This window comes from Toxotes jaculatrix, chromosome 9 (assembly GCF_017976425.1).
Source record: "Toxotes jaculatrix isolate fToxJac2 chromosome 9, fToxJac2.pri, whole genome shotgun sequence".
In the NCBI taxonomy this organism is placed as follows: domain Eukaryota; kingdom Metazoa; phylum Chordata; class Actinopteri; family Toxotidae; genus Toxotes; species Toxotes jaculatrix.
The window spans coordinates 9,824,313-9,834,185 of NC_054402.1; positions in this window are offsets into that span (position 1 = coordinate 9,824,313).

The window sequence follows — 9,873 nt, forward strand, 5'->3', positions numbered from 1 at the left end:
CAGTGTGCAGGATCCACAGGGGAGCCTTTGATTTTTTTGTTTGTGATTGTGTGCTGATTTTACTGCCCCCCTGCAAATTAAACTGAGAGATGAGGGAGGAGGTTGAGACAGAAAAGATGAATAGGGAAATAGATTAAAATTAGAATCTGTATGTAATTCATGTAATAATCCCAAAGTTATATTTTAAGAAAAGATATTACAACAGTAAGTGAACACACCTTTTTTTAAATTATCAAGACAAGAGAGAAAACAGAAAAAAAAACACATAAAATAAAGGAATCAATTCTGTGTCCCATTAGATGAAATTTTAGGTTAATGTTAGAGATACATGTTTAAATCCACTACAGTAATGTGAATGAGGTAGAAACGTATATTTGTAAATTAATATTCATCATTCTTTTTTCTATATATAGTTATTGGCTGTAAAAAGAGATAAAGAGATATCAGTCTTCCCCGCAGTCTCTTACTGAGGGACAGCTGAAGGACAGCTTTACCTGAACCATTAAACAAGACATGATTAATTTACAGTGGCTTCCAATATCTAACAGCTGCATTTTAATGGAGACTCGGTCTGTGGTTAGTCCTCAAGTGTGTATGTTCCCATGAATCAATTTTTGTGATGTCAGAAGAAATCATTTTTTTCCAAAGTTTAGAGCAGTGTGATACGACCCAGGCAGATATGGGGAAAGAGGGAGTTGTCTTCCATAAACTTTGGAATGCAGGCAACTTGCTCCATGATTCGAGAGAAAAGTGCTTTCATATGTGAGCTGGGCGACAATCAAACACAAATTAAAGCACCACATATTCTTTATGTCTGGGTCTTCAGTGTGAAAGACAGTTCATCATTCACACTATGTGCCCTCTGTGGATGGTGAAGAGTTTATTTGTTCAGTTCTGGTTTTGCGTTTCATGTTTGGGGAATGATGGAGTTTACCTTCCAGTGACTTGGATATTTATGAGGATTTTAAACATGTGATTTACCCATTTGCCCCTGTCCTCTTGGGTGTTTAAAGAAAAAGAGTTGAAGTCTAACACATACCATTTACAATATGGTTAAGCTACTGAATGGAGCAGTGTGTGCTTCTGTGTCTGTGTGAATTTCACCTTTACCAGGTCAAATATACTGTACCTCTGAACCCAGTTTTTGGTCACAGCTGTTGAAGTGAGACATGTCAACATGAGGAGTTGCACTACCTCTACCATTTCATAAGTTGAATAAACAAAACCTGTTTTTACACTAGATGAGGGAGGTAAAAATGTGCCCTCACCTTGGCCACCTTGAAGACTGTGGAAAAACAGCAAATCTGCACAGAATCAAATGCCTTCTTGCTGGGAAGATTGTCCTCATTACCCCACAGTCTACCTTCTCCAAGGAACTTGCAGTGCAAACAAGTTATATTTCCTGGAAGCAGATCGTCAATTTTCACAATTATGTACCTCCACTTTTTTATCTGGATTCAGCTGTCAGCTTGCTAACATCTTACTGCTTAATATTAGACCAGTAACACAGTCTTTACTGCAGCATAGTCTCTAAACTCTGCCCAGACTGCAGGGAGCATTTAACAATAGATGCTTTGTTGAACTAGCAATTGCTGCCTCAGTTTTCTTCATGTTTCCATCCATCAGCAGGGCTTTCGACCTCTACTCCTGGAGCCAGTGCAAGGCCAGATCTGTTCAGTCACTCAATACGGCGATGATATCTGTCTCAGCTACTTATGGTATTTCTGTCTAGCACTGACATGACATGCCATACAATTTATACAGTGAGTAAGTCCCTTATTTTTTCACTATTGAGCTAGTTCACAATATAGCCGGACTGATACTGTTTTTTTACAGCCAATACTGATCTCAGTCAGAAAAATCTGATTACAAATATACAGTAGTGATTTTTTTTAATAAACACACATAACATCTACAAACAGTCTTGGTAGAGATTCCTTAGATTTCTTTTTTATTGTGTATGTATGAAAACAGTATATGTTATCATACATCACATCTCTGTGTGTGGGGAATGCCTGGGATGAGTAATGACAAACAGTTAAAAAAGAGGAAACTTAGAGCTGAGTGAGAAAAAGTGGAAAGGAAGGATAAAGTCTACAGAGGTGATAGATGAGGGAAATCAGGGAATGGTGAGACATATTTTTGGTCTGTGGTATGAATTCCATACTTAAACTAGAATGCTAGCAGCCTGAACATGGAAACTGAGATCTCAGGAGAGGACCGCTGGGAGCTGACCAACAGCAGTCTCAGACAGGACCGCTCTGTTAGCTCAGAGAGTCTTATTTCTTTGAAGCTGCAAACTTGGCAGCAAGTAACGTCCCCAGCAGAATAAAGTGGATCGCTTGCTTCTTTTTTGCTGCAATCCAAGCCTATAGGTGAGAAAACCTTTTCAAAATATTTCCATTACACACACACAGATCCATGGATGCACACACTCATATTTGCTCATACAGTAGATTGGTGTGTCTCTCTCAGTACCTGTGGTGATGCTGGTATTTCACACCAGCGTTACAGAATCCACACCTCCACCTTCTAGCCACAAGTAAGACAGATGCATCTTTGCACCTTCCTTCCAGGTGGGATCTGCCATGCTGCAATGTGTGATTCCACGTTTCTCAAGCCGTTTCTTGTCAGGACTGTTTTTGATGATCTTTGAGTTTTACTCTGAGCCTATATGTTGGCTATTAGAGTAAGGGAAAGGAAGGTATCAGTTGTCATCTTGCTCCCGCTGTTGCACTTAAAACATTAGTTGATTTGCACTGTGGCTCAAAATATGATAGCCCTAATTATTAAGCTCTTTCTCTTCCTTAGATAGAAGTGTTAAGAGTGGGCCTTTGAGCATTATAAGCCAGGTATAAGAGGCCGATACAAGGGTGAAGGTGCAATCATAAATCAACCAACTTTAGCCATAAATTGCCCAAAGCTTTCATTCAGTAAATACTGCAACCATTAAATGCAAATGGGTCCTAATAAATAAAATGGAAAAAGACTTTATATACATTATGAGGCATGTATACACATTTTAATGGATCCACATTCCGCTGTCTCTGTCCTGAGGGCAGTGGAAGCACTTCAGTGGGGGTTCTCCAATCTGATTAGGTTCAGATGTGGTCCTTTAGTCCCCAGAGAGTAACCAGGTGGACTGGCGGAGCCCACTGCAGTATACCTAACCTTCATCACTTCAGTCACACAGAAACCATGCTAAAAAACATCAAAGTACTTCTAAATTACTGATCCCCAAAGGAGGAGAAAGTTTTTAAATAAGCCAGCTCACCCAATTAGGCTGCATCAACAAAGTGGCACTGCTACTTTACAGCAGACGCTGATGTTTCTGCCTGACAGGTTTAGCTGTTGCAGGAAACTTTTCAAGCTGAGTAATGAAGTGGTAACTGTAATTGGAGAGGGGGTGTCTGTCGGGCCTTAAGGGTAAAGAAACTTCTAGAGGCCAGAATGTCACCAGGGCTTTGGCCTTGATGACATTGTAATGTATGATTAAATAGCCCCCAGTAGTTGTGATACACACAGAAGCAGTTTAATTGTGGCATTACCATCAACAGCTTTGGATGTGGTTTTAAATTCACTAAGGCCTGCATGTCTTTATAGAGATGACAGAATAATTTCATTCTCCATTCTGTGCCCCTGGTTGTAGAAATGAGGTCTTCAGTATTTCTCCTCTTTGACTGGTTTCCTATATTCTTTTAAAATCTCATTGTTTACAGTCTAAGAAGACAAAGTCCAAGTTGTAGGGTTGTTGTGAAAGAGTGCCATGTGTTCTCAAATTACATTCCTCTACTCAGACACATCCACGGTCAGCATTTCCTCTGTGCTTCTGGAAATAAAGGTTAATTTCCCACTCTGTACTGAAGCCAATGTGCAATTTAGATGCAATCTGTAGGAGCTCGAACACAGCTGAGGAACACTTACAAAAAAAAAACAAGGAGGACGACAGGAACAGACGTCTTGGCTGCAGAGCATTACAGGTAACTATAAAAGAAAACTTGAGATCTCTTCAACATTTTGAAAATGCAGAAAAGATCAGAGCCATCTGCCAGGTTGGCAATTTCATCTTCAACTTGAGATACTGCCATTAAGAATTCAGACCCAGTCACGTCACGTGCCCTGATTGTGATATCCTGACAGGCAACCAATAGGTAGCATCATCAGCTCTAATCATCAAAATACTGTGTATTCATTCTGTAATTCTAAATCCTCCAGTGTCTTAGAAGCTACAACAGACAAGCATAGATGGTGTTAAGCTTGTAAACGGTCTGACAGATTTAGTTTTACACCAAATGCTGCAGTTAAGTCATTTTACATGACATCATTTAGACCACCTGCTGTGGCTTGTCTGCCTCACATAAATGTCTTTACAGCACCTAGCAACCTCAGATACCACCATGACATCAGAGGGAAAACAGGCTCTCATTATAGCTCTGAGTTCACACGTTACTACTGAAGTCATGTTTGCTACTTGGATCATAAAAGTTGCTCGAGACGTTCCCTAAAGCAGCTTTCTGTCGCATAATTTTATTACATATTGCTTTTATATCCAGAGCTGAAAGCAGACAATGAATCTGTTTGCGATGGTTTTGCTTAAAATAACATGATGGAACATATAGAGAACAAATGTCTTGCCTTGTATTTAATTCTCTGTTAGCCTTGGAATTTCTTAGTTTAGGCTTTGTGGAATTGAATGTTTAAACCTTAACTTTCACGCAAAGAATGTGTCCCAGGTTTAAACCATTTGCAACAAATTTCTTCTGTCCAAGTTTGTAAATGGCATTGACCTTTTTGCGCATGAATTCCCCACCATTGTGGTTAACAGCTGAAACTCACTCTCTGTGGCCTGTTCCTTGGCCTATCTGCTGCCCTGTGTGTGCACACAGGTCTCTGCTGAGCATACAGACACACTCTGTCAAATATGCCTGGTATCCCACAGTGGCCAGCCTCTCAAAGGAAGCTGTTGTCTCTCCTTTTTCCAATTCTCAAGCCACAGCTCTGCATCCTGTTTTCTCAGGCGTGGATTGGGGGATTAACAGAGAAGCTCTCTGGATGAGAATTGAAAGGAGGGATGCCAAAGCCAATGGGTGCCAGGGGTATTTAAAAAGTGTTGTTTTCTCACATTACCAGGCTTATGTCATAGTGTCTTACCACTGTGTGTTGGTGGTTTGAACTGGTTGGCTAAAATGATGCCTGTGCAAGGTTTGGTATATCCTGTTTGGACTTGAGCTGAGACTCTGTCAGACTGCCTGACAATGTGACACAAGAAATGTCCACACAATGCTTGAACTAATATTTTCCAGAGGCTTTTCATGCATCTAAGAGGACAATACCTATACTAAGTGCATTACATATCTTTACAAGTTAGTTGATTCTGTATATCATTTAAGCATAATAATCACCATACTGGAGACCATGCCACTGTAAAAGCATGGACACAGACTGCTACCATTTTCAGTTTCTGATCAAGTTACCAAAGTTTGTATTAAATTCATTTCACAGGGATGGATGGATGGATGTGTTTGTTATCAGACACGAGGTGAACAAAACTCCCAGTAAATTGTGAAATTCTCTTGCTTAAGTCCAAACGGATGCATTTGTGAAAGGATCAGTTGTTTAAGCCAGGTAGTCTTTAGTAGGTCATTCACTGATGCATATACCAGACTCAAGAGATGAACAATGATTTGTAGCAATACCCAAACAAAAGCAGTTGCTAGGAAAACATCTATGTGAGCAACAAACTGGAGCTCAGAATGGAATCAACTACATCATTCACCGGTAGAAACTAAAGCCCAGGAGCCTGTTGGACCCACTGATTTGTGTGTGTGTGTGTGTGTGCGTGCGTGCGTGTGTGTGTGTGTGTGTGTGTGTGTGTAGTTCTGCTGCAGACAGTCAACACGACCATACTGGACACATGGGGATCATGAGAAATTATGGAATGTACTTAAGACCTCACAAAACCCCTAAAGAAATAAAAGTAGCAGCTATAGTAGGGCGAGTACTAGTAGTAGTAGTTTAATTATCCTAAACATGTAATGATGCTTTACAACCCAATAGTGCATGACAGAAAATGTGGTTTCATCCTCCACGTGAGCTGCTTTAGATTTGTCGGTGTGTGTGTAACCATATGGGAGGCAGACCCACAGTAACCTACTCTCCACAGTACGTCGGCAGCCGCAGAAGCTAAAGAAACCTTATACTGTCAAAACAAAGTGTGGCCCACACATTTCGACTATGTGAAGAGAAACTGATGTGAAAGCCTGTCAAAGGAAATGTATACACATAAACATGCATACACAAAGACAAGGACAGTCACAAACAAACCACAAGCAACAAGGACCACCATGAATGTTTTTTTTCTTTCCCTTTATGTGGTAAGAAGCTCCTTTCTTACGTCTCTCTACCTGTCATGATGACAAAATGATCAACTGACGACCGTTTGCAAAGGTCAGGGGTCACAGTTCAGCCTCATCTTGCCCTCGGATCATTCAGGCTCTTCAGACCACAGCTGTTACAACTCTGTGTCTGTTATTAGCTTGATGTTTGCCCTCAAACACCAGGGTTTCTTTCCATCACCTTTTCCCTAACCTCATACTCATTCTTGTGATAAACGCCCCTCCAAAGGCCATGTAAAGACAAACTATTTTTGCCCAACACCACATGTGCAGAGAGGAGATAAAGTTTTTCTCCTTCTACTCTCCAACTTCATTATCACCACAGGGTGAAACAACAGTGTTTAGCTTCACTCTGATGGTGAGACAGTAGCTGTGCAACAGCAGGCTTGCGGTCTGGGGACTGGAAGAAAGTAAGTGTGGTGATTTAAAGGTCAAAGGGTGACGTGTGAGGTGAGGAAAGCAGTACACCTACAGAGTGGAAAAATGCGTGTGTGTGTTTTGGATTGGGGGGGTTAGGAGACTCAGCGGGGTTTAAATGGAAATTCAGTCAAGTCTTGTGTTACACTCTTTTTATTTCCTCCCCTCATTCCCCTCTTCCTGTCTGTCTGAGAGGGAGCTGACGGGGATTACTGTGTGTGTGAAGTGTGTTTAGTGCAGCATTGCTTGTGTGCCCGTGTGTCTGCAACTGTGCATTCACACACTATTTGATGATGCCTTTTTGTGAATGATTCATGTACATTTAAAACATCAGTACAAGAGGTAGAATTACATAATGACCCTTGTACTTGAGATGATTTCAGCAATTACCAAAAGAAAAGCGCGACACATAATTTCAAAAATTGATTGACTGTTTGACCAAATCACGTCAGACCTGAGCTGAAAGCAGAGACATTTAACAAAGAATCGGAGCAAAAGAAAGGAGGCATATGAGAAAAACAGAAAGGTAACCAGAAAGGCATACAGATGGACTAGTGTTAAACTGAAAAGCAGCAAGTGTAGCTGCTGAGTTCTTTCCCGGAGAATGCATGTTTAATACCGTGATCAGACCCAGATGTGCAGAGTTCACAGCTGTGGGAAACATGACTGCAAGTAAATTTGGAGGGTTGAGAAACTGACCTCATGTACTGTGTATATAAGACAAAATTTAGGTTAAGCTATGCGTGCAACAACAACAACCACAAAAGCATACAAATGTATGAGCATGCACAAATACATGGACAAGGACATTTAGATCAACTTTTATTTAGGAAATGAATGCTGCTGACTATGTCAATCTTGTCCCAGACATGGGAAGTTGCAGCATTGGGGCTCTAACTCCTAGCACTCAAGAGAATGGAGGGCAGAAGGCCATCAAGGTCATGTGATGAGGAGAGAAGTAGAATCCGACATGTACAGAAATTGCTTTTAAGTTCCTAAAATAATATCAAAAAAGAAAGAAGCTATTGTGAAACCTCCATTGAGAAATGTGAACTAAAATGTAGGCAGGGATATAAAAACATGCAGAATAATATTCTGAAAACACAGCACAATAGTGTATTAACTACAGCTAATGGTGGATTAGTTTAACAGTGAGGTTTAAAGTTTATGAGCTTTGATAATCACCATGGTACAGTCAGAATTGGGAAATATCAGTTATCAGATGTACAGTGTGACAGTTTTTGACATCATTAAAAGCAGATGGTTTTCTAAACTGCAGTGATGCTGCTCTACAAAGTCTGGAGAATAATTCTACACTTTTTCAGTGTATGATTGATAATAATTAACTGTTGCCTTTAAAAACAAAATGAGCTGTAATTAATTACATTGACATTTAAGTGAGGATGTGTAAAAAGATATAATTTTGGAAAAAATGTTATAGAATAATTAATAAATGTGCAAAGAAATAATTTTATGTCATTATTCTACATTTAAATTCAGATTAAATACATTAAAATTTAAAAGCATTTTAAAGGGCTTTTAAATCTTACTTTGAGTCATTTCCTATACTAATGTGTCTTCTTGTCCTATTCTATCTCACAGTTCATTTGTCCTCTGTTTTAACATTTAGAGGTCACAGTTCAATTAAAATGTGTATTATTATTCCTGTGACACACTCCAGGCTTCATACTGGACTTGTAGAATATTATTTCAATGTGATGAATCTTCTTTTCTATAGATCAGTTTCACTCTGTTTTTCTTTTTTTTTGTCATCATGTTTTACTTGAAGAATTCTGAACTGGACTCTGTCTTCTATACTACATGACAGACAAATTATAAGGCAGGGAAGTTCCTTCATGCTCTGTCTCCAAGAAAGGGAGCTTGGAGGATGAGGACACATTTAAGTGGTTTGTTTTACAAGATGGACTAAGGCTCAGTGACCCGATGGCGAGATGCTTTTGCCAAAATGACCTGGGAAGGCAATGAGTTCACAGTCTGAATGGGACTGTGAGTACTGGGAAATTTTTGTGAAGCTTCTGCCAAAAAGTGTTTCATATTTTTTCCACCATGGAACAGAAGGTATTTCTGCCATATGCTTGCAAGCTGTTTGTTTTGAAAAGAAATGCATCATATTGTATCAAAAGTCTGATCCTGCCACCTTAACATGTTGTCAATAGTTATATCTTTCCAAATGAAATGTGTGTTATAGTGATGAATGCTTTACCAGTGGTGCTGGGGGGCAAGAGCAGGAGGAAAGGGAACATAGCACAGTGCAGATTCCACATGATAATTACAGCAAGAAGAACTAGATAAAAGTAACACAGAAGCAGTGGAAATTACACAACAGCCAAAAGACCGACATTAACTTGTGTACACGGGGACTTAACAAGGCAGGGGAGGCAAGGCAGAAGCACACATGGGAATCAACATGGGGAACCAACACAGGTAAAGACATGGGCAGACTGAGGTACAGACACAGACAAACTGACAAGGACACAGGGAAACAACGAGGCTTAAATACACAAGGCAATGGGCAACAGGTGACACCAATTATGGCGGGGACAGACAATCACAAATGGCGGGAAACTAGACAAAGACAAGAAGTAGAACAAGTCAAGATACACAAGGGCTATGACTTCAAAATAAAACGAGAACTACTAACAAAACTTAAGAAACTAAACAAGAGTCCAAAAAGGTTCAAAAGTCCGAGTTCAAAACAAAACAAAAGGGTTCAGAAAACATGACAAGGAGATTATAATGATCATTAAATATTTCTTTTTGGTTGATGCTGTGGCTGTGTTTCTTTTACAAAGCCCTTTTGCTATGTATAAGATGCTTTTTGTTTGTGTTTAACTTATTGTTTATATGATCCACATCAGTTACCCTCTGTGGTCACTTAGCTGAACTAACTTAACTGAAATTTCTGTGTCTGTTCAAATAGATTTAGAAATGTAGGGTTAGGGTTAGCCACAGCCTTTCCACATGACAGGAAAACAGAAAGGGGAAGGCAAAGAGAAAGTCTTCCTGCCACTTGTGCACTGCAAAACTATGTACACATACA